Genomic DNA, 25,392 nt, shown 5'->3' with positions numbered 1-25,392 from the left:
GGCCACTCGGCGCAGGGGGAGCCCGAGCGCCGGGCGTGGGGGCGGGGAGCGGGCGGCGCAGGAGAGCGCCCCGAGTCCAGGCGCGGGAGGAGGAGCGGGAGCCAGCCCGAGACCGCGCTCCTGGCCGCACCTGCGTCGGGCGGGCGGCTGGCCGGACCCTGCCCTGCCCTGCCCATGGCCCCGGCTCCGGCCCCGCACCGGTAGGTGCCCGCGATGCCCGCAGAGAGGCCTTGAGGCCGCGGGGAGAGGGGTCCGCGCAGGGCCGGCAGCGCGGAGCACAGGGGCGCGGGCGACGGGGGCGGTGATGGGGAAGACCCGGCGACCCGGTGTGGGGACACGGCCGGATCCCACGTCCTCTTTGCTTTCGGTTTCGAAGCGGCTGCTCGGACTGGAGAGCGAGCCGCAGATTAGATGGTGTGTCTGGGCTTGGATTCCCGCGGGGGATGGGCGCACAGGGGGGCGTGTTGGCGAAGGGGGTGCACACTGGCAACTTTCCCCACCTGAAACAAAGGGGTGCCGGGTTGAGGCGAGGGTGAAGGATCTGGCCGAGGATCTCAGGCTGCGGAAGGTTTTGACACCTCTCCCCCCCGCCCCCCCCAGTGGAGAGCACCCCAGAGGCGGCCTCGGGAGGACAGAGGGGGGCGCCAGACCGAACGAAAGCTGGAGAGCCAGGTCTCGAGTGGCAACCATCGACCCTCCTAAGTTGAAGACTGAGGACTTTGCTGGAGAGGAAGGAGCCCTGTCAAAATGACCCTATTGCCTTCTCCCTCGTGTGCATAAAAAAAAACCGGGTGATGGTGGGCACACCTGGGCATTTTCTGTCAGGGCCGTGCCTAGGTCAGTGTCCTGGCTGCCAGCTCTTCATCTACACTCCCTGATATTGGATCTCTTGTTCTTGGTGGTTGATGGAAAGCTGGAATGGGGAGCCATGTAGCCCTTGTTTCTGGCAAGGCCAGGGAGACAGTGGCGTCTTTCCCGGGTGTCTTCACTTTTTCTATGCCCAGTCAGAAACTGACCCGATTCCCTTCTTCCCCTCACTCTTTCTTTCTTTTCTGGAGTTTCTTGGGGATATATGTATGGTTGCCTCAGCACAGTGTTTGTGGTGGCAGGTGGCTTTGAGGCTGGTTACAGATTCTTACTGGAGAAGAGAGGACCCTTGGGAAATGCCTACCTGTGTAACCTTGGGGCTCTGCTCACCCATTGTCAAATAACAAATGAACCCTTATTCTTATCTTCAGACTGGGGTCCTCAGGATGCCTAAGTTTCTTTCTTTTCTGGGCCACGGAGGGGGCTGACTGACCTGCCTTGGAAGTGGTACTCTCTAGAAAACAAATGGCCCAGGTTCCAGGACCCAAATCCCCAACGCTGTCTCCAGGAACCAGGCCCCCAGCTTGCCTCTGGGCTCCATGTGATCACAGGCTCCAACCCTGTGGCAAGACAGCCATCTAGGAGCTCAGGTTCTTTATCTGGTTGGAAGGCAGATCCGCTTGCGTCTGTGAAGTGACTGGAGACAGGAGGCACAGTAGGCTCTGGACTTCTGGGTGACCCTCCTGCATCTCTCTGAGTGAGCTAATGATACAAGTGGTTGGGCCAAGGGTGGGTCTGCCAGGACAACTAGGTCTAGTGACATGGAGGAGTGGAGTGAGATGAGGCTTATCCCTCTCTCTGAGACTTTGTGTTTAGAGACAAAGATGGGCAGTAGAGGAGATGGAATGCTAGTCTTTGGAGAGAAATGACAAGCTGATTTCATGTTGACTTTGGCCACTTAGAGAGACAGGATCAAGGGAGGCTCCAGGACTTGTAAGGATAGCAGGAGAAAAGGAAGTACCCTGAGCTTTCAATTTGTGACCCTGGAACTAAAGTTGCTAAGGTCAGTTTAGGTGGCTAGCCCAGACAGCCCCACTTCCGTGGACCTTTCCCCTCTAACTAGGCAGGCCTTATTACTGCATAGTTCAGTTGGTTTATCCCAAGCTGTTCATTCACAGCTGAGGATAATGATATGGAAGTCTGACCTCCCCACCACAAAGGATGAGAGAAGAGTTTTCTATAGACCGACTGTTCTTCAGATATACGGAGTATAAGGTAAGAAAGTCAAATTTTCTTGACTCTCTCTTTGAAAGTGATGGGGCATGATTTTCTACACTTATAAAGCAATTTAAGAGCCTGGGTTTCTTGAATAAAGATATTAGAAGAGTTAGTGAGCCTTATGCTGTGTTTCAGTTATATCAGATTTACATGTCGTTTCTAAAGGAAAAAGCATCATTTTTACAGAAAAGGGCTAAATTATAGCTTTTTCGACAGGGAAAGATCAGTGTCAGTTTTAAAAGTATAGTGTTTATCAGAAAAGCTGTTGCTGTAGCATACAGGTAGTGAATGGTCTTGTTTTTTCCCTGTCTGTCTGGGACATCCTGGAGCTCCTCCCTGGTTGGATTTTCCTTGGGAGGTGTCAAGCCAGGACATTAGTGACAGGGGCCTTTTAAGCTCTGAGAAGGGTGTCTGATGATGTAGGGACCTCTGGTGTCATAGGGAGAGACCTGCTTCAGGGCAGTAAAGTGAGGCAGCTTGGCCTTAGTGGCTGCCATATCTGATCTGGCTGTCCTTGAGGGAGAAAAGGATATCTAACCTTCCCCCAGCCTACTGTTCTCAAATTTGTGTCCCTTTACTCTCCTCCTCCCAGCTCTTTCCACCCCCTAATTACAGACAAGGTGGTTTGGGTTGTAGGTTTTAATTTCAGGATCATTCCTTTTAAGATGTGGATAATTTCTGCCTTGGCACACTCTTGGCTCCCTTTGTTCAATACCTGGCCAAGAAGAGAATATGGAGTAGGAATTCAGATAATCTGAATCTGACCAGATTTCCCACCCCCACATCCCATGTACTGTCTCAGGAACCAGAAGGTTTGGTTTTGAAAAGTAAATTGTAAGCTGATTGGGAGGAAAGGGCAGGAATGGGTATTTTTGGTTATGGTTCTTAAATTGAGAGAAATTAAGTCACATTCAGTACACTGTAGTATGCTAACTTTCCTTTCCTGGAATTTGAGTATTTTGAATCAAGTGTCCTAGGATTTGTAGGTTATGCTTTTCTATTATGGGATAAAAGATGCTTGGGGTGGAATTTGGTGCCTATAGGTTTGGTTCAAGATATACATTTGGGCTGGATGCCATGACAAATGCCTATAATTCCAGCAGTACTTAGGAGGTAAAATCAGGAGAATCACCATAGGTTTGAGGTCAGCGTGATCTATATATCAAATTCTAGGGCATCCAGGGCTATATAACACCCTGGCTGGAAAAAAAAAGAAAGAAGGAAAGAAAGAAAAAGAAAGAAAGAAAGAAAGAAAGAAAGAAAGAAAGAAAGAAAGAAAGAAAATTTATATTTGCCTCAGACTCAAACTATGGAATGCTCCATGCTACTGTGATTCCAGGAAATGTTTTTTTCTTCTGGCACATACATCCATGATAGAACTGAGACTGAGAGAGTAACCTGGCTCACATGGAAAGCCTGCTCACTTCCCTTTGCTCACATGCGTCAGGTTCAGGAGTGGGTTCCTGTACCCTTCCACTCAAAAGTTCTATTAATGTTCAGCTTGGCATCAGTTCCCCCATGTATAAATTTAGTTGTAGGGTGATATTGGCCCCCGATCCTTCAAACAATGGTTCTCAAAAGAGACTTTCCATCTTCTCTGATGTTAACAGTTCTGTGTTGTGGGTTGGGCATAGTCAAGACTGACAATCTGAAGAGTAACCACTGTCACTGCCATTCCCATTCTGAGTTTCCATCCATCTCCTTTATGCTAATGGCACCTGGGGACTTTGAGATCTTTTCAGGGCCCTTGGCTTCCATCCTGGATGTTGTTGTAGAAGAGAGAACAAATATTAAGGCAAACCGTCTGCATAGGCAGGACTTGGGTCTTGACGTTGCTTCTTTCTTTGGAATCTCAGCAGTGTACAAGATTTCACCTGCCAAATAATATTGGGAGATCTAATTGATAAAGGAATATGATTGAAGAGTGTGTTTCTCTACACCTTTTCTCTCCAGAAGCCACATTCAGGACATTCTGGATTGTCCACTTCTGACTACTTTTGTAGTTAGGCTTGAGTGATGGGTGAATGCCTTCTGGTTGATTCATCCATTCATTGTTTCAGTTTTCAATAGGCACCCCTGAGCCCTGAGCTTCTGGACTGATCCATTTCCATTAGAATGTCATTCAGCCTGAGTTTTAGTGAGACCTTAACAATCAGCCTCAAGGCTACAGAAGCCAGCCAAGAAGGAGACTGAATAGCCGCAAAGAGAAGATTCTTCTCCGAACTTCTGAGGGGATAACTCATGCTTTGAGATAAATGTGCATTCTCCAATCAGTGCAGCAAGAAACCCACCTTATAGATAATAACTGCCATTCTACGGAGCATTGACAGAGACTTGCTTTAAATCCACACACCACACCCATTTCATCTGATTGTTACCCTTGACTAGCCCCATCTTAGTCTCTGGTCTTTAGAGTCTCCCTCCCTCTTGTTCCCAATCAAAACAGCAGCAGCAACAACAACAAAACATTTCCAGGAACAAGGCAGTCTGGACATTGGTCATGCTTTTATCTACATCATAGAACAAATATGGACATAAATATTGCTGTCACTGGGCAACATAAACTGCGACTCCAGATTTTTGTCTGTTGTTGAGGGTTTTTGTTTGTTTGTTTGTTTTGTTGTTGTTGTTTTTTGTGGGGTTTTTTTTCTGCTTGCCCAAAGCAATGAAATGACCTTCTTATACCGACCTGATATCGCTGCCTCAAACTTTAATATGCCTGCACAGTTCTTAATGCATGTGAACACAGTTCTTAATGCATGTGAATACTTTAAATCACCAATACTTGACTGTGATCAGATACCCAGATTTCTAGGTCACTGGACAATGCTATTGTTTTAAAGGAACTAGTGACTAACTGACATCTCCAAAATCAAGAAATCTGGTCATTCTCCCACAAGTCACTCCCTTGAATGACCTTGATAGTCCATTTCAGCCCTTTGAGACTTTATTCCAAAAATGGAGTTTCAGCTGGTGTGGTCAGAACATTAATAGGCCATCACCATGTTTTGAATGCTTACTGTGTGCTAGGCATTGGACAAAGTACTTCTCATATGTTTTCCTCTCACACCAGTAAGAAAGCACCTATTGATTTATCCCCATTTAACATTTGGGAAAACCAACCCTCTGCAAGAGTGATTGCTCATAGCATACAGCTAGAAAGTATCTAAACTGGAACTTGAATTGAGATCTGGTTCTGCTGTGTATTGTGAGCATTGGATTGGTTGAGTAATAGAACAAATGTTGGTGAATGACTAAAGGTGAGCCTATAAAGAGAGGTAGTGTGAATTAAACATGGCCATTAAAGGGAGATGGAAGTATACATTCTTACTTGAAAACCAGCATCCTGATGAGTGTTCAGAAAGAAGGGCAAGGTCTGTACCCTGAAATGGGGGTAGTAGATCAGGTGGCCTGGGAGTTATTATAAGGGGGACAGGCTTTCTGCTTGGCAAAGGTTTATCTTATAAACCCCATTTCATTTTGATGTCAACATTTTCTTCTTGCTTAACACATTCTGGGGCAGTGTTTTTCTTTCTGTTAATCCTCCTGCCACTAGTCATAGCCACTTACCTTTGCAGATTCTTGATTCGAGTCTTTGTCTTCAAATCTAATTTCTGGGTCTTCCCTTGTTCATCACTCTAATGCATCTGGGAGACCTAATTATGACTTGAGTCCCAGCTATACTGAACAAAGTACAGGAAGCATTAGACTAGGGTTGAGGGTATAGCTCAGTGGTAGAGAACTTGTCCAGTATGCATGAGGACTTGGGTTTGATCCCAGCAGAAGAAGAAAAATCAGACTACCCTATTATTCTGAGAAAGGATTTATGACCACTGATTATGCCATTCAGAGATGACCAGCTAGTTCAATATTTGTCCTTTGTCTGTTCTACCATTTGGGGGTATTTGTGGAGAGGAATGAAGGTTGCAGGAGTAGCCTGGGAGAGTCATTGTGATGCTATGTGATAGAATAGTATGGTAGAGACCAGGAGATGTGGGTTCCCATGTCAGCTTAGTGATTCTGAACATACAATTGAGTTCTTAGGTTTTCAGGTTCTTATGTAGAAAATAGGATGTTCTGGGTGAGATTGTCTATAATAACCTGTTTTCTAGTAACTATGCTGGATGGTCCAGTGGACTCTGGATAATTCTGACTTCTCAGGGAGAACTCAGCTGATCTGGAACTAAAGAGAGTCAGAGTGGGGACAGCAGGGGTGAAGTGGGAGGAGAACAGAACAACACTGCAAGTTAGGGGATGCAATCAGAGCTGGAGTAATAACTTTCTAGTGAAGGGGGTTAGCACTGGCCATTCCTTCTTTGTTCCAGCAAGGCAGTGAAGAGGTGGTGTTTGTGCATCTCTGCTCTTACCACTTCCTACAGCATGAGTGGTAGCTTTGCTTTCTCAGGAAAGTGCCTAGTGGCCAGCACCTTGTTTCCCACCTCCCAGTTTCCTGGGTCTGGCAGGCATTAATGCTGACTCTTCCTCTTGTGGCCTCATGTATGGGTCTCTCAGAGATCTCTTTCCAGGCTGCTGAGGTATTCACTCCCAATGGAAAAAAGCCAGTTATCACTGGGCATGGTGACTCATGCCTATAATCTCAGCCCTGGGAAGGCTGAAGCAAGAGGAGTATCACAAGTTTAAGGCCAGCTTGGGATGAATAGTGAATTCCAGGATAGCCTAGGCTACAGAGTGAGACCTTGTCTCAGAACAAACAAAAATCAACCAAGCAAGCAAACAAACAAAGAGCAAATTATCCTTTGTTCCAGATCATTGCTCCTTCTTTGCCCCCCAAATCAAACAATTTACCTCCAGTCTCTTTCCACTAAGGCCCTTCATTCTATCCAAGTCGGTCCTTTGAACAAGACCTACTCTGGCCCACCCATGTTAGTTCCAGGAACCAAGCACACATTTGATGCCATGAACTTGGGAGTGCAGGCTGACTTCTAGCTCAGCAGTCTCTTTTGCTCTTCTGACAGCTGATGGCCAATCTGCATTTCACCCTTTGGCTATCCCTACCCTGTCCTCTCACTTGCAGGGAACAGACATCAAATTTCCTGAGTGGTCCTGCTGTGGCCCCTATCATCAACTTGTTCTCAGGGCAAATTCTCTATGGGGGCAGGCTGAGGTCATAGCCCACCTATGGCACCCCCAAATTCCTCTGCTGGAGGAATTTCTCTCCAATGTCTGTCTGTTTTAGCCATTTTTTGTCCTCAGTGTGAGAGAGGAGCTTGCACACCTTTTCAAAAATGTTCATCCTTGTGTCACAATGAAGAACACTATACATATTGTATATTAGTGCCTTAGTTAAGACTTCTGTTTTGACATTTTGTTATGTGTTTCATTAAAACCATAATCGTCAGGGCTGGAGAGATGGCTCAGCAGTCGTTTCTCAGAGGACCTAAGTTTGGCTCCCAGAACCCATGTTATGTGGCTTAAATCACCTATAACTCTAGCTCCAAGGGATCCGATGCTGAGGGAGCTTCCTAAAACCAATTGCTTTTATATGAAGGTATGACTGTAATGCCAAGTACTGTTCTTAGTATGGTGAACATGCACTCCCATTTATTCCCCATGAGGGAGATATTTGCATTATCCTTATTTTACAAATGAATAAACTGAGGCAAAGAGAGGTTAAAGCAATTTATCTAAGGTTGCTTGGTTGGCATCAGTTCTGGGATTTGAATGGAAGGAATGTTACCCCAGAGTATGCACTTTTAAACCACAATGCTCTGTTACTTCCCATAAAGGGGGTCATGAAGATGGCATCCAAATGGTTGGGAAATGCCATTCTTGGAGGTACTTGTAGGTTCCTCACTCTGGCATTGGAGGTCTCTAGGCATTAACTTTTCTTGCTTTACCGCCTCCTGTCCCAACAACTCCTTCTGTCTTTTACCAGAGCCCACTCCACCTGCCTGGGTAACCTGATATGCACAAGCCCTCATCACCTCCCACTGCTGCCCTGGCTGCACAGCCCTCATCTGCCTTTATGGCCTCCTACATTAGAATCCGTCTCAGCCGCAAAGGTATATTTGGTCCAAACCACTTCTGCTAAGATCTTTTTGTCGTTTCATCACTAAGTTGCAGTTATTGCATGCTTTTATGCCAAGGGCAGTGAACATGAAGTTAGAAATTATAGATCCTCATCTTTCCGTGCCACTAACTGCCGGTTGCCAACTTATGCAAGGCCCTGGCCTCTCTAAACCTAGGCTTCATCATCTTTAAGATGTAGGTGTGGATTTATATCCCTTTAACTTGCAATAGTCTATGATTTTATTTGCCTTTTGTCCCCCATTAACTTTTAGGCCCCTGAGGATTCAGGTCTGTGCACAAGGTTTTACACACAGAAAGTATTTAATATTATTTGATTGGCTAGAGGGAAGTACTTCATTCAGCAAGTTTGCTCTGAATTTGACCAACTTTGAGAAATCACCCTCATCTGGGTGCTCACCAGTGTAGACATGGCAATTTTTCTATTTTCAGCATAAGTTTAAAACAAATACTTTGGGTCCAATCTGCTGTCTTTTTTCTTTCAGAGTCTTAATGCTCATAAAGCCATGGTTCTTTAATGACTATGAAAAAATATGAAACATCTGAATTCCAAGGGTATGGAATTGATGGGTACCATATGATGTCTCTCAACAGAGCTGCTCTTGGCTCTGATAGTGGAACAGGTCTTTGAACTCTTCAAACATTATAGAACCTCACAGGCACCCTATCTCATTGGCCTATTCTGAATCTCAGCCCTGGTTCCCATGCAGCTGCAGCCATTAGCCATGGTTTTCTAATTTTTAAAAATGTGGCATTAAAGTATCACTTGTGGGCGATGGAAAGCTGGATCAGTGGTTAATAGCACTTGCTGCTCTTGCAGAAGAATAGAGTTTGGTTCCCAGCACCTAAGTCAGGCTGCTCATAACTACCTGTTACTCTAACTCCAGAAGATCTGATGCTCCCTTCTGACTTCCATAGGCATCCAAATATATGTGCACATGCACAAACACACCTGACATATGAATTCAAATATATGTATATATATGTATGTATGTATATGTATATACATATATATCTTCATTCTTAAGTTTTGTTAGCATCCTTTAAAATTTTGGACTTTAAACAGGTAGTATTTGTTTTTGAGATGGAGTTTGCTGTGTAGTTCAGTTTGGCCTTGAACTCAACTACCTTCCTGCCTCAGCCTCCCAAGTGCCATGATTACCAGCATGTGCTCCAGTGCTTAGCTGCCAGTGCTTTTCTTGCCTCATGTGGTCCTGGCCTACAGCTCATCCCTGAAGGGACTCTAAACCACAAAAGCCCTGGTTCCAGCATGAATTGGTGCACACCTGCTGGCTCCAGCATGAACTGGTACACACCTGCTGTTTCCAGCATGAATTGGTGCACACCTGCTGGAAGGTGGGCCCTGTTACCGCCTTGGCAGAGTTAGTTCACATGAACAGGCTTGATGGTATCTGGAGGCATTTCCTGTATTTGGGTGTTTCTTTGGATGCCTATGGGCCTTGTTCCTCCTGTTCTATCCATCTGGGAAGTGATGCAACTTCTTATTTAAGCATCTGTTTGCTTATTAATCCCTACAGCTGTTTCGACTGAATATTATTTATTTATTTATTTATTTATTTATTTATTTATTTATTTATTTATTTATTTGTGTGTGTATATATGTGTGCCACAGCACGACTATGGAGGTCAGAGGATAAGATGCTGGAGTTGGTGTTCTCCTTCCAACATGTGGGTTCCGGGAATTCAACTCTGGTAATCAAGCATGGTTGCAAATATATTTGCTGAGCCATCTCATTGACTCCCATGAGCCTCAAACTCATGGGGATCTTACTACCTTCCTGCCATATCCTGTCAAGTGCTAGAGATGACAAGTATGAGCTACCACCCCTGCTTGAGAGATTTCTTTTTCTTCTTTCCTTCCTTCCTTCCTTCCTTTCTTTCTTTCTTTCTTATTTATTTTTTTGAGACAGGGTCTCGCTATGTAGCCCTGGCTGGCCTGGAACTTGCTAATGTAGACCAAGCTGGCCTTGAACTCACAGAGATTCACCTGTCTCTGCTTCCTGAATGGTGGAATTAAAGGTGTGTGCCACCTTGCCTGGCTTTGATCAGATATTTTAAATTAAAAAGAAATACATACAGATGCTTATGGGAAAACATGTAAACAACACAGAAACGCATAGATAGAATCTAGGGTGTTATATTGTGCTTTTCTCCTCCTCCTCTTTCTCCTCCTCCTCCTCCCCCCTCCTCCTCGTCTTCCTCTTACACCTCCTCTTTTCTTTTGATGAGGAAACGGAGAAGAATTATGATGCAAAGTTGCACATGGACCAGCCAGGCTAGGCCAGCCCTGTTTCTGGAGCTTTCATGCAGCAGAAACCTGCCTCTTTCCTTTCTCCTCAGCCCTCATGTGTCCCTAAGATTATGGGAGACACATGAATCAATTATACTCTCTTAATCATAGGGTACATCCCCTCCCACTTCGTCCCTGTTGAGAAGAGACCGCCAGACCTCTGGACCGTTAGGCCACTTCCTCAGACTATTAATTAACCAGCCCCTCTCAAGAGTCTGAGCTGTAATATTTCTGGCTTTGCTACTTCAAGCTCTTGGAACTTCTCTGGAGTGCTCCCTTCTCTATCCGTGTTCCTATCCATGATTCCTCACGATATGGCATTTTCCATAAATATCCTTAAGCATCCTCTTACATACTGCTTACTCGTCTTCATATCCACTGAGGAAGATATTCCACAGACCCAGCCTGGTACTTCTTTCTTTGACTTCCTCTAAACACATCTCTGCCTCCAGACATTGAACCATTTATCAGCTCACTGGCCCATCCAGACGACTTATGATCGCATTTCTATTGTTACTCTAGGCTGGAAAAATGCTGATATATAGCACTTTGAATTAGTCAGGGAAATGACATTTCCCATAGGTGCCCAGTTGAAGATTAACTGTATCCTCTGTATATTGATCATTTAGGAACTTCAGTCTATGTTGGTGAAAGACTATGTAGCCTTTAGTCTGTGGACTGATCACTGAAATCCACCCTAGCTCTGCCCACCTTCTTGATGTTGCAGTTTCCTTTGCTTCTAAGACACAACCTGCAATGGTGCCCTTTTTATTTAGCTTATTCATAATGCCTCCTAATTACTCTGAATAAAATTCAGAGATACTGTCACCTACCTATACATACATGAACTTTTATCTATTTATTTTTGCAGTGCTGGAGAGTAAGCTTAGGGCTTGTACATGCTAGACATGTGTTCTACTACTCAGTTATACCTCCAGCCCTTGTGATTTTGTTACTGTTGTTATTTGCTTGTGGGTTTTGTGTATGGTACTGGGACTTGAACCCAGTGTATGCTATGCAAGCACCCTGCCACTGAGCTATAGCCCAGGCCCCTTTGTATGTTTATTTTAAAGCAGAATCTCACTAAGTTGCCCAGGCTAGCCTTAAACTCATTCTGTAGCCCAGGCAAGCCTCAAACTTGCATTCTTTCTCCGTTAGCTTCCTTACTAGCTAGGATTTCAGGCATGAACCACCACACCAAGCCTCTCTATTTGAGAGAAGGTCTTATTATTTAGCTCAGGCTAACCTTGAACTTGCTATGTAGCTCAGGTTGACCTCAAACTCTCTCAGATATCCTGCCTCTGCCTCTCAAGTTTTGGGATTATAGGCATGTACCACCACCCGTGGTGCCCCTACATTAATTTTTTAAAGTTAATATAATGGGTCTACTCTAAAAGGGAAACATTAACTATTATGCAATATATATTCAGTATGCTTGGGTGCAACCACCTGGAAGGCAGAAGGATACAGCCAGGAGCATGAACCTTTGCGTAGAATCATGGATATTATGACCACAAATGAAATACAGCTGCATTGTGTGGGCGACTCAAATACCAGGGAAGGTGCTGCTGACCATCGATGGCATTCTCCAACATGATGACCTAAGTAAAATTCCAAGGAATAGAGTATAGGATATCCTTTAGTTTACATCACTGGACAATTCAGCATCCAGTAAAGCCATGTAAATGCTGGGTGTGGCAGCATACACATGCAATCCTAGCATTTAGTAGGCTGAGGTAAGAGGATTTATACTGAAGCCCAGCCTAGGCTACTTAGTAAGACTGTCTCAACCAAACCAAACCAAATCAAAACAGCAACAACACAGAAAGCATTCAAGAGGGACTGGGAGTCTATCTCAGTGGTGGTGTGCTTGCTTAGCATACACAAGGCTCTGGGTTCAATTTCCAGCACCTCAAGACAAAATCCATGCAAAAATTACCTGTTTTTATTTGAGAAAGAGAACTAGAGTCTGCACATAATTCTAAATGGACTTTTCACTAGAGCATTCTGAAGTCATATAAGCAAATGGGTCCCCACCTTTGAGAACAGTATGTTGATAACTGCCCTCTAATTCACCCTACTGGTCAGAAAGAAGGGCCAAGGGCCAGAGACTGGAAGACTTGGGCTCTGGGCCTAGCCTGCAGTACAGAATTGTATAACCTTATGTAGGTTACACTTAACTTCATTAAGTCTGGGTGTCTTCTTTGTCAAGAAGATTCAAGTATCGCCAGGTATGGTGGGCCTGTAATCCCAGCAGTCAGGAGGCAGAGGCAAGTAGAACTCCGAGTTTGAGGCCAGTTTGGTCTCCATAGTGAGTTCCAGGCCAACCAGGGCTACATAGTGAAACCCTGTCTCAAAAAACCAACAGTAAAAGAAGATACACGTGTGGTGACGTAGCTCAGTGGTTGTGTTTGTCTAGCATGTAAGTTGAATTAAAAAATAAAATGGCACTGTGGCCTGACTACTCTGGCCCACTGTGCTCCATTCTTAGAACCTCGGGACAGTCCAGGACATCTGTGTGAGCCCCAAAAGGTACATCCCATTCACAGACTCTTCCTCACTGCAAGTTCTTTTAGCACTTAAACACCCTTAGACCTCTCTTATTTTCAAAAGGAAAGAGAGAAAAAGAGAAGAAGAGGAGGGAGAAGAGGAAGGGGAGAAGATGGATGGGAAGAAAGGAGGGGAAGAAAGGAAGGAGGAAGGGAAGGGAAGGAAAGGATAGAAGGAATCTAAATCTTCAGAAACTTTTCTTTCCTTCACAAATTGATCTCTCAAGTCCACAGTATGCTTCCTGCCACCTCAGTGGCCACTTTTTGCAGCCACTCCTCCTTCCTAAACAGTCACAAGTCCTGCTTTTCCGTTCCTAAGCAACTTGCTTCTGTAGTTGGCCCTGGCCTCCACCTCCCTGGTGTCCCAATGCCCTTTACTGGGTATACTCCTGCCTCCCCGATCCTCCTTCAGGCCCTTCACTGTGCCTCATCCTCTGCTAGTCTCAGATGTCACCCATCTCTCCTACATGCTCCTCCTTTTCAGTGCTCCAGCTAGGAGCACCTCCAGTCTTGAGCTGGCTGTCCTGCTGGCATCTCACACAAGGAGAGCATCCCAAACACAGCTACTGTGAGTCTCCAGATCTGCATCTCTTTCTGGATCTTCTCTCAGGAAATGAGATGACCATGACTCAAGGCAGGAGTCTGGGTCCCCATCACTCCTCTCAGTTAATTGTCTTTTATGATAGCTCTGCACTAATTTACCCCGGAGTGTCTTAATAGTATTCACTAATTTGTATTGGCTGCTTGGTTTTTGTTTAGGAGTGCAACTGCTAATTTGCTATTTGGAATGGATTATGATTTTTGGAGGACTTCAGAATGGATATTGGGTCTCATAAGTATTATGTATAAATTACTATAATTCTAAAATTATGACATAAAACTGTTTTAGAAGCAAAAATGTGTGTGCTGAGCCACAATAGAGTCTTTAGAGTCTCATTTTCTTCTCTCTCTCTCTCTCTCCTTTCTCCTTCCCTCCCTCTTTCTCCTCCCTAATGCTGGGGATGGGAACTGGGGCTTTAAGAATGCAGAGATAGTCCTGAAAATTTAACCCTGTCTTCTGGCATTAGGATATAGACCACTTGATAGACCGCTGGTCTTAGGAAGAAGAAGAAAGAAAACCGATGGAGAAGCAAGACAAAGGAGGGAGAAAATGTGCCCTGAGGAATGTTCTGGCAGTTGGTAGAAACCCCAAAGGTAGATTTCGTGCCCAGTGAGGACGTCTCTAGTTCCTCCTTTTCCCTAGTTTGTCATGTCTGGTCCACTTGGACCCCAACTAGCCACTGTGGGCTTACAGGCATTTCTGATTAGCCCAATGGATGGGAGTCCAAATCTCTCTAGGACCAGCGGTCTGTTTTGGAGACATGGTCCACGTGGAGAAGCCTGGCTGTGCTGAGCACAGACCCATTGAGTCACTGCTTCTCCACAACTGTTTTCCTACTCCCACCAGAAACAAGTCAATTCGTCATTCATACAAGTGACACAGAAGAATGTTATTGCAGTTACTCAGCTTTATTGAGCACAATGGGGCATTAAATGAGGTCTGGTACCTTCTCTGTATCATTCTGCTGCCAACCATAGAGTTGGAAAGACAAGACTTGGACCCACTGAAAGGTAAGGGACCTATGAATTGTCAGTATTGTGATCCCTGGGCAGTTCACCCAGTGCTGTCCTAGGACCCTGGAGAATTAGGTGCCTTTAGAAGTTTGCAGATAGGATTGTGGTGGGTGAAGTCTGGTGCAGGAACTTTTTCCAAAGACTAATTTTTTTCTTTCTTTCTTTTTTTTTTTCATTTTTGTTTGAGATGATAATCTTCAAGTGAGCATTGAAGAACTGGCAAATGTAGGTAAACAGAGAGGTGAGACAGGGCATTCCAGATTGGGATGGGGTGAGAATTCTGAGCAGAGACCCTAACACAAGAGGCAGAGCATGTGCTTGAAGGCAGCCAGTTGTGGGAGGCCCTGGTAGGACCTGGGATTGGTGTAAGGGACACTGTCTATTGCTTTTTGCTGTGTTTGACAAAGTATCATGCTAGTCACTTTATTTTATTTTATATGAATAAAAAATTATGCGTATATGTGTGTTGGTATATGCACATGAGTGCAGTGCTCACAGAGGCCAGAAGGGAGCTAGAGTTATAGGTGGTTGTGAGCTACCTGATGTGGGTGCTGGGAACCAAAATTGGGACCACTGCAAAAACAGCAAGCACTCTTAACTGCTGAGCTGTCTCTCCCACCTGGAATTTTAAAAAGTAACTTCCAAGGCTGACAAGATGCCTCAGTGAGTAAAGGCACTTGCTTGCCACTAAGCCTGACAACTTGAATTCAGTCCCCAGGACCGACACAGTGGAAGACAACTGACTCACACAAGTTGTCCTCTAACCTCCACATACATATGCACATACCACACAAATAAAGAAATATAAACATTTCTTTTTTTTTTTTTTTTTGGTCTTTTTGAGGCAGGGTCTCCCAGGAGTTCCAGCAGGCCTATAGACCTGGCTGGTCTTGAACTCACAGAGATCTGCCTGCCTCTGCCTCCCGAGTGCTGGGATTAAAGGCGTGTGCTACCACTCCCAGCTCAAAAATTTATTTTTAAAACATAACTGCCTCCTGTACTTTGCTTCTAGCTAAAAGATAAATAGTTGTTGTAATTCTGAACACACAATATGCTTGGCATAGAAATCTTACTTCATTTCTAAGATATTTAACTTTGTGTGCGTGTGTGTGTGCATGTGTGTGTACATGTGTGCTTGTGCATGTGGCAATAACTTTGTTTTGTGGATTCAGTAGCCCCTCTTCACTACTCAGAGCATAATAATATTTTAAAGCATTTCATTTTGTTGTTTTTATTCATTTTATCCCCTAGCTGGATCTTCCTCTGTTTTTAATATTTATTATTTTATGTGTATATGTATGAGCATATTGCCTACATGTATGTAAGTGCACCCACACCATGCAGTGCCTTCGGAAGTCAGAAAAGGGTGTCAGTTTCCCCTGGAACAGTTATTAGATGCTGTGTAGGTGCTGGGAATTGAAACTGGGTCCTCTGCAAGAGCAGCCTCTATAAGAACAGCCAGTACTCCCAATCTCTGAGCCATCTCTACAGCCCCCTTCCTCTGTTTTTAAGTTTGGTGCTTTTTTTCATGGCCTTGCTTTTGACCAGTGTTCTGTGAACCTATTTGCTCCATTCCTTGTTTCTTAAGATTTTCTGATCCTTCTCCACGAATGCCAGTTCTGCACACTGGAGCCAGACCACTTGTGTGGTATTGAGTGCAGGAGGGTAGAATATGCTTGCTGGACAATGGTGGGGTCTAGATATCCCCTGGCTTCTCTATCCCAGTGTTCAGGGCACCCCTACCATCTCAGGTCCCTCCTGTGCCCCAGATCTGCTTGCTCTAAGCATGGAGGCCTGGAAAGTGCCCCTCTGATGAAGCAGGAAATCCACAGCCACACCACTTGTGTTCAAATCCTAGCCCTGGCACTGTGAGCCTGAGAAAGCTTCCCGTAGCCACTTTGGATCTTATTTATACAGTGGAGATAATAATAGTCTTGAACACAAAGGATTTTTGTGGGGGCTAAATGAGATAATATTCTTAGAACGATGTCCATTATGTATGTGCTATGTGGATGTCAGCTGTCACTATTGTTATTTCATGGTTTTATTTTGGGGGTGGAGGTTTCTCTTCAATTTATTCCCCTCTGCCTTCTGTCTTCAGGAAGCCCTTGTAATTCCTTCTTGTTTTCTGGTGCTGTTCTAGATTTATTCTTCCTAGAAAATGTCTTTTCTGTCATGCCCAGGGCTATGGGGAGATAGATGCCCTTGACCTCCTGCTCTGACACAGCCCCGCATTTCCCTAAGGTTATTTTTCTCCTTGTGTGCATGTATGTGTTGTTATTCTCTGTAACAGATACACCAGCATATACAGTGTCATATGCATCAGGTCACCCACCAGCCTGGCCTGGGGCAGGACTCTCCACGTGGTCTGAATCACCCAATGCTGTTTTGCCACGGTCAGGACTGGGCGGTAATGAGTTCCCTTCTCAGCTTCCTCGGGCTGGCTAGAAGCTGCCTTAATGAATGTAATGGGTCCTCTGTTTCCTTTGTCAAAAGGAATGTTAATTATTTTCAGCAGTCTAATTACGTGGCTAATGAGAGACTGGCTGAGATAACATTGCCTTTAATTACTCTTGCCTAACTGCTGTTTGGAGCCATAATTTGAGCATGTTGCAAGTCTGGGTGGTGCTTGCTCAGTAGATGGAGCTGTCCAGCAAGAGTATGAGAGAGGGGTCAGGGTTGCTGGGCTTATGGCTCATGATGAAGGTGCTTGAGGTGGCTGGAGTCTGCTCAGCCAGCTGTCTGTCAACCTTTCCTATGGGCCATCACTTACAGGAAAAGTCCAGAAGGAGAGAAAACAGCAGCATTCACAACACCCACAGATCAACCTTCATTCTTCAATCTGTTCCCCCATGCACCTGCTCTTCAGACTGCTTTTGGCTAGGGCTCCTCATTCTTGGAGGGCATACACTCTGCCTTCCCTTCAGCTTGATAAATGGGCTCTCTATGTTAAATGCTATCCAAAACATAGGATACAAAGATAAGGTCCAGAGAACTTCCTAAAATAAAGTTTGCATTATATCCTTTCCCTTGTTGCCTAGGGGGAATGCTATATGTTTATATTCTGACTCTTGCCACCTTCCCAGGTTTATCTTCTGTTCTGTGGCTGGCCTTTCTGTGGTCCTGGTGTGGTGTCTTTCGAGGCTTGTTGGCAGATCCTTGGGAAGAGGCTCTCCTGAAACTATAGATGATCTCCAGTAGACTGTAAGGGACAGCCCACATGAAATTGCTTTCCATGAGGAACTGTTTCAACTACAAGTGGCTTATTGCTATAGGCAAATAAAGTTCCCCTAGATCCTGTCCTTACATCTCCATCTTCCATGGGTGGTGTAAGGAGAAAAAAAGTTCTAGAAGTACTTTCTTCTTAGCCTTCCCATTTTCTAACTATGGCTTTAAGCAAGCCTCTTAACCTCTTTAAGCTTGGTTTGCCTCATGAGTGAGTTGGGGGGGGTGTCCATGAGTATCTCATAGACTTATGGAGGATCAGATGAGCTAGCCTGTTGAAAGCTGCTGGCCTGAAAAATCAACAATAAATACTTTTCAACATTCCAAGAAACACCTATAGACTGAGCTGTAGCCAGAGACCCTGTAGCCAGGATTCTCTTCTGGCCTCTTGGATAGAAGTCATTCTTTTGACAGTAGATAGTGACTTTCATGAAACAAGGGTTAATCTTCCCTTCATTTCACAATGGCATCCTTGGTCGCCTAGACTTATTCCTGATGGGAAGATAGAAGGCAGGTATCTGTTCCAAAGAAAAGATTCTCATGAACAAGCGAACAGAGCTCAACAGCAATTTCTAGAAAAGTGCTATCCAGTGGCATTGCTGTGATGATGGAAATTTAGGGATCCCTATCTGCTCTGTCCAATATGGCGGATAAAGGCCACATGTAGGTTTTGAGAATTTGCAACGTGGCTTGTTCAGCTGAGAGCTTGATTTTTAAATTTCATTCACTTTTACTTACTAACATTTAAATAGCCTTGTGTGGCTAGTGGCTATCTAGTTGGACAGTGTGATTTTGGAATTTGTAGGAAAAAGAAACAAATTTGTGTGCTACCTGTTCTTGGCTTATGTTTTGTCTCTGGTCCTCGTGAGTGCTGTTTGCAGGAGAGAGTTAAGGTGTGCTCAGGCAAAGGAAAGGTCAGTCATTCTCTCTACCAATCAAGGAGGAGTAGCAAAGTCTGGACACTGACCAGAAGGGAGATTCAGAACCCCTAAAGCAATAGCCATCCTGCTCAGTTTGGCCTCTCTCTCTGTCTGCGAGGAACAAAGCCATTGTTCGTGAAGCAGTAGAGTGGGTATGGTGTTCAGATGTGTGACCCTTGTGCCCATCTTAGGATTTTTCTTGATAAACAGTGACAGAAAAACACATCATACTGGCCTGAGTGAAAAGGAATATTTACTTTCTCATTAGACTGAGATACGCAGGCCAGATGTAGTATTCCAGGGCCTGATAAGGTTACTTAAATTCTTTCAGTCACAGGCAGGTGGAAATTTAGGCCATCGGTCAAAGCATTTCCTTTTGTCCTCATTCATTAATAAACTTGTTAAACAGTGGCTGATGAGAGCCCTTAGTTTCCAGTGTCTGCCTGCAAGGGGCATTTCTAGCTAATGGATCCCATTTGGCAAATGGGAGCTTTGCCCTGGCTGTACAGCACACTGGGTGCTTTTTACAACAAGGGACAGGAATTGTCTCACTAACTCATTAATTATCCTCCTTGGGGAGAAATATGAGACCTGTGGTGATAGCAAATTACAGTTTTTATCTATTTGGGGTACAGAGGACCAAATCTCACCTTGTTTTAATTCTAGAAATAGAGAAATATACATTAAAGGAACACACAAACAGGATTCTCAGACCAAAGGTGTGTGAATTCCTTCCTGGGTTCAGATATGAAGGCTACCATTTTGTAGCTGAAGATGACCTTGAACTTCCTGCCTTCACCTCCTAAGTGCTAGGATTATGGGCATGTACCATCACACCAAGTTTATCTGGGTTGGGAATCAGGTGTGCTGGGCAAGCACTCTGCCCAGTTATCTGAGCTACATCCCTAGCCTCTCTTCTTTGTGTTTGTTTCTTCTGAAAAAGAAAATTGGCTTTGTCTGCCCACCACAGGCTGTCTCCTTCCCATCCTTGCAAACCTGTTTCCTTGGGCATAAAGGGAACCCTTGCCCTACTTACACTGGGTCTTGTGAGGTTGGCATTTACCACACTTTTTACAAAATCCTTGAGGCTTTAGGTATGTTGACAGTCTTCATGGTAGAGCTGTCTCCATGATCAAAACGCAGACCTGCTGCCCCTGCAGCCTCAGCCTAACACAACACAGGCGCTTGGTTTTATGAAGGCCTAGGACAGCAGAAGCCAAGGAACAAAATGAAATTGGTCTTCTCAGAGTTTTCTTTGTAAGGTTGGGACAGAACAGGAGACAAAGAATTGATAAGTTAATATGGAGGCAGAGAATAGTGCAGTTTGTTTATTTTACATAAAGGATTAAGATTGAGAGAACTGTATTATTGTGGTGATTGAAACTGGCCATTTTGTAAACTTGAGGCGAGGGCTTAGGTTGATCTCTAGCAACACAAAATATAAAAAAAAATAAAATCAAAACAAAACTAAAAAACCCAAAATCTGTCCTGCTATAGAAATTTGACTGTTATCTCTATTCTTCAAAGTTCAGATAAATGGCTTAGTTTCATCTTGATAACATGAAATGTTAACCTAGTGTATTTGGGCCCAGTACTAGGCTTAGCTTGTGACAGTAGCCTCTTGGAACTTGTGTTTAAAGTTCTTTTTTATTTTTACTTATTATTATTATTATCATTATTGATGGGGGGTGTTGAGACAGAGTCTTCGCTGCATAGTCCAGGCAGGTCTTGAATTCCTGGCAATCCTCTCCTGCCTTAGCTTCTTGAATGTTGGGATTATAGGTATATACTTGACCTTTTAATACTCTTTTCTTCTGGTCATTCCAACAAAAATCCCAGGCTCAACTCTGATTGGAGCATGTGTTTATCTCCAAGCCAACTGCTAAGCCAGAGGAATGTAAGACTATGACTGGCCTGGATGGTCTGATCTTCATGCCACAGGCCAGGTTCCAACAGCGTCAGAACCACATTGATGCCAGCTCTGGTCTTGCTTTTGCCCATCCTCTTTGGGTTTATGTGTTGGGGATTGGACCCAGGCTTCACTCATGTCAGGTACATACTCTATCACTGGAATACTTAGCCTTGCTATTTCTCAAACTGTTTAGCTTTTACCTACTCCAAGGCCTCATGCCTCACTGAAAGGAGGCCTGCGTTTGCTTTCTCACAGCTTCTCGTATATGACTGTTTCTTATTTCTCTGGTCTATTCCTGAATGCTGCCTCCCTAGAAAAGTTCAGGACTTGCCCTCCAGACTCCAGTTTCTTCCTGTCTCTCACTGGACCCTTCCCCTTCTTCTTGGCCTACTGTCAGAAATTCTAGAATGTATTATATTGCTTCTTCCTTGTCTGAGGGTTGGGAGCAGAAACATTGTCTTAGTCACACCTCCTCCAGTGCCCAGACTTCAATGAACTCAACACCTTGAATAACTAGGTTATAAGTTATAACTTCTCAGACTAAGTTATAAGTTGTTCTAAATCTCTCAGGTGGTTTGGTTGTGGAAGCAGAGCACTAGCACCACACCCTGGGTCAGTATAGCCATTTCCTAAAAAAACAAAACAAACTCCTCTGGGCTTCTTTCTGCCTGCTCTGGTGAGGCAACAAAAGGCAGCATCCCTATAGCCCCTAAAGGCACTAGTTGGTGGAGTGATCTGTGGTACACTTTCAGGACATAGGCAGTGATGGGGAGAACCCTGATAAATTCCTGATCACTCTTGTGGGGCTATAAGGTCACTACCACTTCTTTTGTGACTGACAGGAGGTGGTTTGCTAGTGTCATATGATGGGGCTTCTAGAGCCCGTAGCTGTGCCTGATGGGTTCTCCATGGGAGATTATGGATGAAGGGGAGGTAAGGAGGCCCTTTACTGTAACACATGCCTAACTCTGGGACAGGAGCCAGGCAGCTAATTAGAGAGCTCAGCAGCTGTCCAGCCTTTCAGGCAGCAAGCAAGAGCTACCAGGTGCCAGTTGGAAAGGGGGTGGGGGGCAGGGACCAGCCTCCCAGGTGTACTAGTTGGGCAATCGGGGTTTTGCTTAGGGCATTGCAAGGGCTTGTTAAGGTGGAATGAACTAGATAGGAAGGAATTAAAGAGCACAGAAGGGTGACAGGATCAGGAGGCCTCCAGATGAAAGAGATGATGGAGGTAAGGGAAGGAACAGGCATGGAAATCCACAGTCCAAGCCTAGAGCTAGGGGGCCAAATGAAGACCAAAGCCAAGTGCTATGGGGCCCAGCTGCCATCATCACCCACTTTCTTGTGCCTCCTTTGGACTTCCCAGAGGGTAGCTAGCCATATTCAGCTTGTCCCTTTGGGCACTTGGAACACCAATTATATTTGTAGCTCTGGGTGGTTACTCCCTGGTTTGGGAAGCTGCCAAATTCCTGGTGTTTCTGGCTGGTTTTACTACACAATGAGCTAATGCAGTGTTCTGGGTCACTTGGGAAGGACAGGGGGCTTTGAGGAGCCAAACGTTTCCCTTATGGGTCTTCGGAGCTCTCTTTACATTGGGGGAGCTAAGGACTATCTATAATATGAACTATACTTGTTCTTTGGTCTAGTTCCTGTCATAGCACCCACAAACCCTGGAAATTTTCTGAGTGATAGGAGTGTCGTATGTTATTCATAGTAAGTCCCTTTGATTACACCTGGGCTTTTGCTAATGAAGTACTTAGGGTGGAAGCCCAGCTAGCCTCAGAAGGGAGCCAATCATCAAAATGCCATGCGAGGAGGCGATTAGAGGGGTGGGACTTCTAGCCCCAACTGGCAACCCCTGAGAGTATAAAAACTCTTGACCATCCATCCAGTCAACATTTGCCGAGTTCCCAGTTGCTGAGCACTCAGAGGTCCTGAGAGGTAAATGGTGTGCAAACCCACCACCTTGCCCCGTCCATCCCTTCATCTAGCTGCCCCCATCAAGGTATGTGTTTCTGGAAGTGCTATGAGAGCCTCGCAAATGAATCAGACCAAAACAGGGGTCATGGAAACAATGGTTTGTAGCCAGTTGGTCAGAAGTACAGGTGAAAACCTGCTTGTGATTGGTTCTGAGGTGGGGCAGTCTTGTGGGACTGAACTCTGGAAATGTGGGATCTGGCATTATCTCGGGGCAGAGACCATTCAAGTTCAAATAAACAGGATGAGCACTTGGCATCTGCTGAGGAACTGGTTGGGGTATGTATAGGGAATACCACGCATCTGGTCAGGGAAGTAGTCTGTGGAGAGTGAGAGGAGTTTTTTGGTTGTGGTATTTTTGTTAATGGATTTTTGTTATTGTTTATGTTTGTTGCTTCAGACAATATCTTATGTAGCCCAGGCTGGTCTGGAACTTGATAAGTAGCTGAAGCTAGCCTTGAATTCCTTCCTGATCTTCCTGCCTCCACCTCCTGAATACTGGGATTATAGGCATATGCCGCCAAACCCAGCTTGCGTTTTTGATATTTTCCTTTCCTGGGAGATTGAGAATTGTTGGGGCACAAGAGGCCTGGGAAGTCTGTGGATGGTGTTTACATAACCCCTTTCTGCCTCCCTTTTTAGGTTCCAGGCCATGGAGACAGAGTAGGTGGGAGGATTTAGGTTCCAGGCAGAGAAGCAGACTGAATGCTACAAGCCTAGCTTACCCTAAATAGTTATAGAGGAGAGAAAATGTTGCAGGGGGAATTTCCTGCCAGCAGCTGCTGCTTAAACCTCTTTGGGAAATGAATTCTTGTCATGAAAACTGGCCACCCCGTGCACATTGTAGAAATAACAAAATAGGCTTTGTTATTCTCTGACCTGAACCTGCCTGGTCCCCTGAGGGGGGGGGCAGTAGGAGGAGCCTGCAGTGTCCCTAGGGATGCCAGCTTGGGACTCTTTGTTCCTACCCTACTTCTCCCTATGTGATTTCAGACAGGTGCTCCGTATTAGAGACTCACACCCGCCACCTACTCTCTATTTGTATGGTGCTTAGAGATAGGAGAAAGGAGAGTAGCTTCCCCTTTGTTTCTCTGATCCGCAAAGACAAACTTGATCTTGTAGAGACCTTCGTTTATGGTGCTTACTGGGAAAGAACACCCTTCTATGAGGGTGCCCTAGATATTAGAGACAAACTCCAGACGTTGTTAGGCTTGGTTAATACAAAGCTAGATGACTCTGCCATCTAAGAATTCAGCTAGATCCTTCTCCATCCTGCTTATTTAGCTACCCAACAGAAATTCTGTGGTCTCCAGGAATTCACCCTGTGGTAGGGCCAACAGAGACACTTATGAAGTAGTTTTCAGATGGGATGACATGTTCTAGTGGAAATATGGTCGAAGTCCTCTAGGGGCAGAGGCAGCCTCACAAATAAGTGGGTTGGAAGGAGTAGGGTCACAAAAGCGGGCAGGAGGAGGAGACAAGTGATTCCTGTTCCTTCCAACTCCCAGAGGCAGCTCAGGCATGCTGGATGGAAACTGCTGTATGTTTGCAAAATAACTGTCCCACAGAATGAACTGAGTAGATCAAGCTGCAGGAAAGACCTGAGTAGACATAGGCCTTGAGGATGAGGTTCAGGTAGGAAGCAGTTTGAAGGCCCTGTGCTGGATGTGAGGAGCCCAAGGCCTGGGGTTTGATCAGATGTATGGATTTGACCAACTCTCTTAATGTCCTAAGCCTCAATAGTGGCCTCTGACATACACCTTCAGAATGGATGGTCACCCGTGTCCTGCCTGCTCCACAGGAGTCCTGAGAGAGCCTTAAGCATTGATAAGCTTAAGAAGCCCAAGGTCTGCCTGCCTGTTAACCGCTGTGAGGGCTGTTGATAAATTTACAAGCTCTATAGGCCTCTGGCTCAGGTTGTGCAGTCCACAAAGGCTTCTGTCCTCTGGATCCTGCTCTTGAAGGCCAGAGAGTGTCAGAGGGGACTCAGGACAGCTTGTGCACTTGTGGGAAGAGGTAGGTAGGACCCCTGCTACCTTAACATCTCAGTCACCCTAACTAGCTTCCTGAGAACTGGCAGACCAGGAAGCAAGAGGTGTCCGACACAAGACTAGCTCCCAGAAAGACCTGCTCTGACCACTGTGGTGTCATCTACCAGAACAGTACCTCAACCAGCAGCAACCCTTCAGGGCTGACCGCAGCAGCGCCAGGCTTTGCTAGCAGGATGTGGCTTTTTGTTTCTGTTTCTGTTTTGACTTGTGCTGTTGCTGTGGCCTGCCTAGGCCCCAGGGAAGAGGAAGTGACCATGGGTGGGATTGAACTCTGCAGGCCACGTGTCATGACTATCCTGATTGTAGAGACTATAAGACATACCTCATTAAGGCTCTTTCATCAAGGTGATAGGTAGGTGCTGTGGTCACCTTTGTACCCCCACCAGGCAGGCTAGGAGATGGAGGAGGATGAGCAGGTGTGGAAGTGCTGTGGTTCCTGTTTGTGGAGGAGCTGGGAGGGACTGGCAAGGCTGAGCACAGCAGCCCACACAGGCACAGCAGGTGCCTTCACTTTTCTCTGTGCAGAGGCCTGGGGTGGGGGGTTGGGGAGAAGAGCAGACACAGGGTAAGAGCAGGGGCACCCCCAAAGCACCCTTGTCAGGGTGCATGCATTTCAGACTGCCTACCCTCACCCTTTCACTTCTCAGTTCCTTGCTGCTTCACAACTTGTCAGTTTAGGGGACAAAGGGAGAGGATTTGCTTC

General features: G+C 45.4%; 1 protein-coding gene across 7 annotated transcripts in view; it reads left to right on the top strand.

Moving 5' to 3' along the window:
* Nucleotides 1-25,392, top strand: part of Tmem229b (transmembrane protein 229B) — a 41,714-nt gene that overhangs the window by 267 nt on the left and 16,055 nt on the right. For 4 of the 7 annotated variants that reach the window (XM_029555582.1, XM_029555581.1, XM_029555580.1 and 1 more), the window contains exon 1: nt 50-200. The exons of 1 other annotated variant lie outside the window; for it this stretch is intronic. The gene's annotated coding sequence lies outside the window, so the exon portion shown is untranslated. Of the gene's footprint in view, nt 1-49; nt 201-710; nt 838-1,495; nt 1,565-1,985; nt 2,083-25,392 lie in introns of those variants that run through there. 2 more of the 7 variants (XM_017802946.2, XM_008852150.2) reach the window with 2 other exon arrangements.

The sequence above is a fragment of the Nannospalax galili genome, unplaced genomic scaffold (genome assembly GCF_000622305.1).
Source record: "Nannospalax galili isolate Female #2095 unplaced genomic scaffold, S.galili_v1.0 scaffold285, whole genome shotgun sequence".
Taxonomy (NCBI): Eukaryota; Metazoa; Chordata; class Mammalia; order Rodentia; family Spalacidae; genus Nannospalax; species Nannospalax galili.
This window is presented reverse-complemented; position numbering and strand designations above follow the sequence as displayed.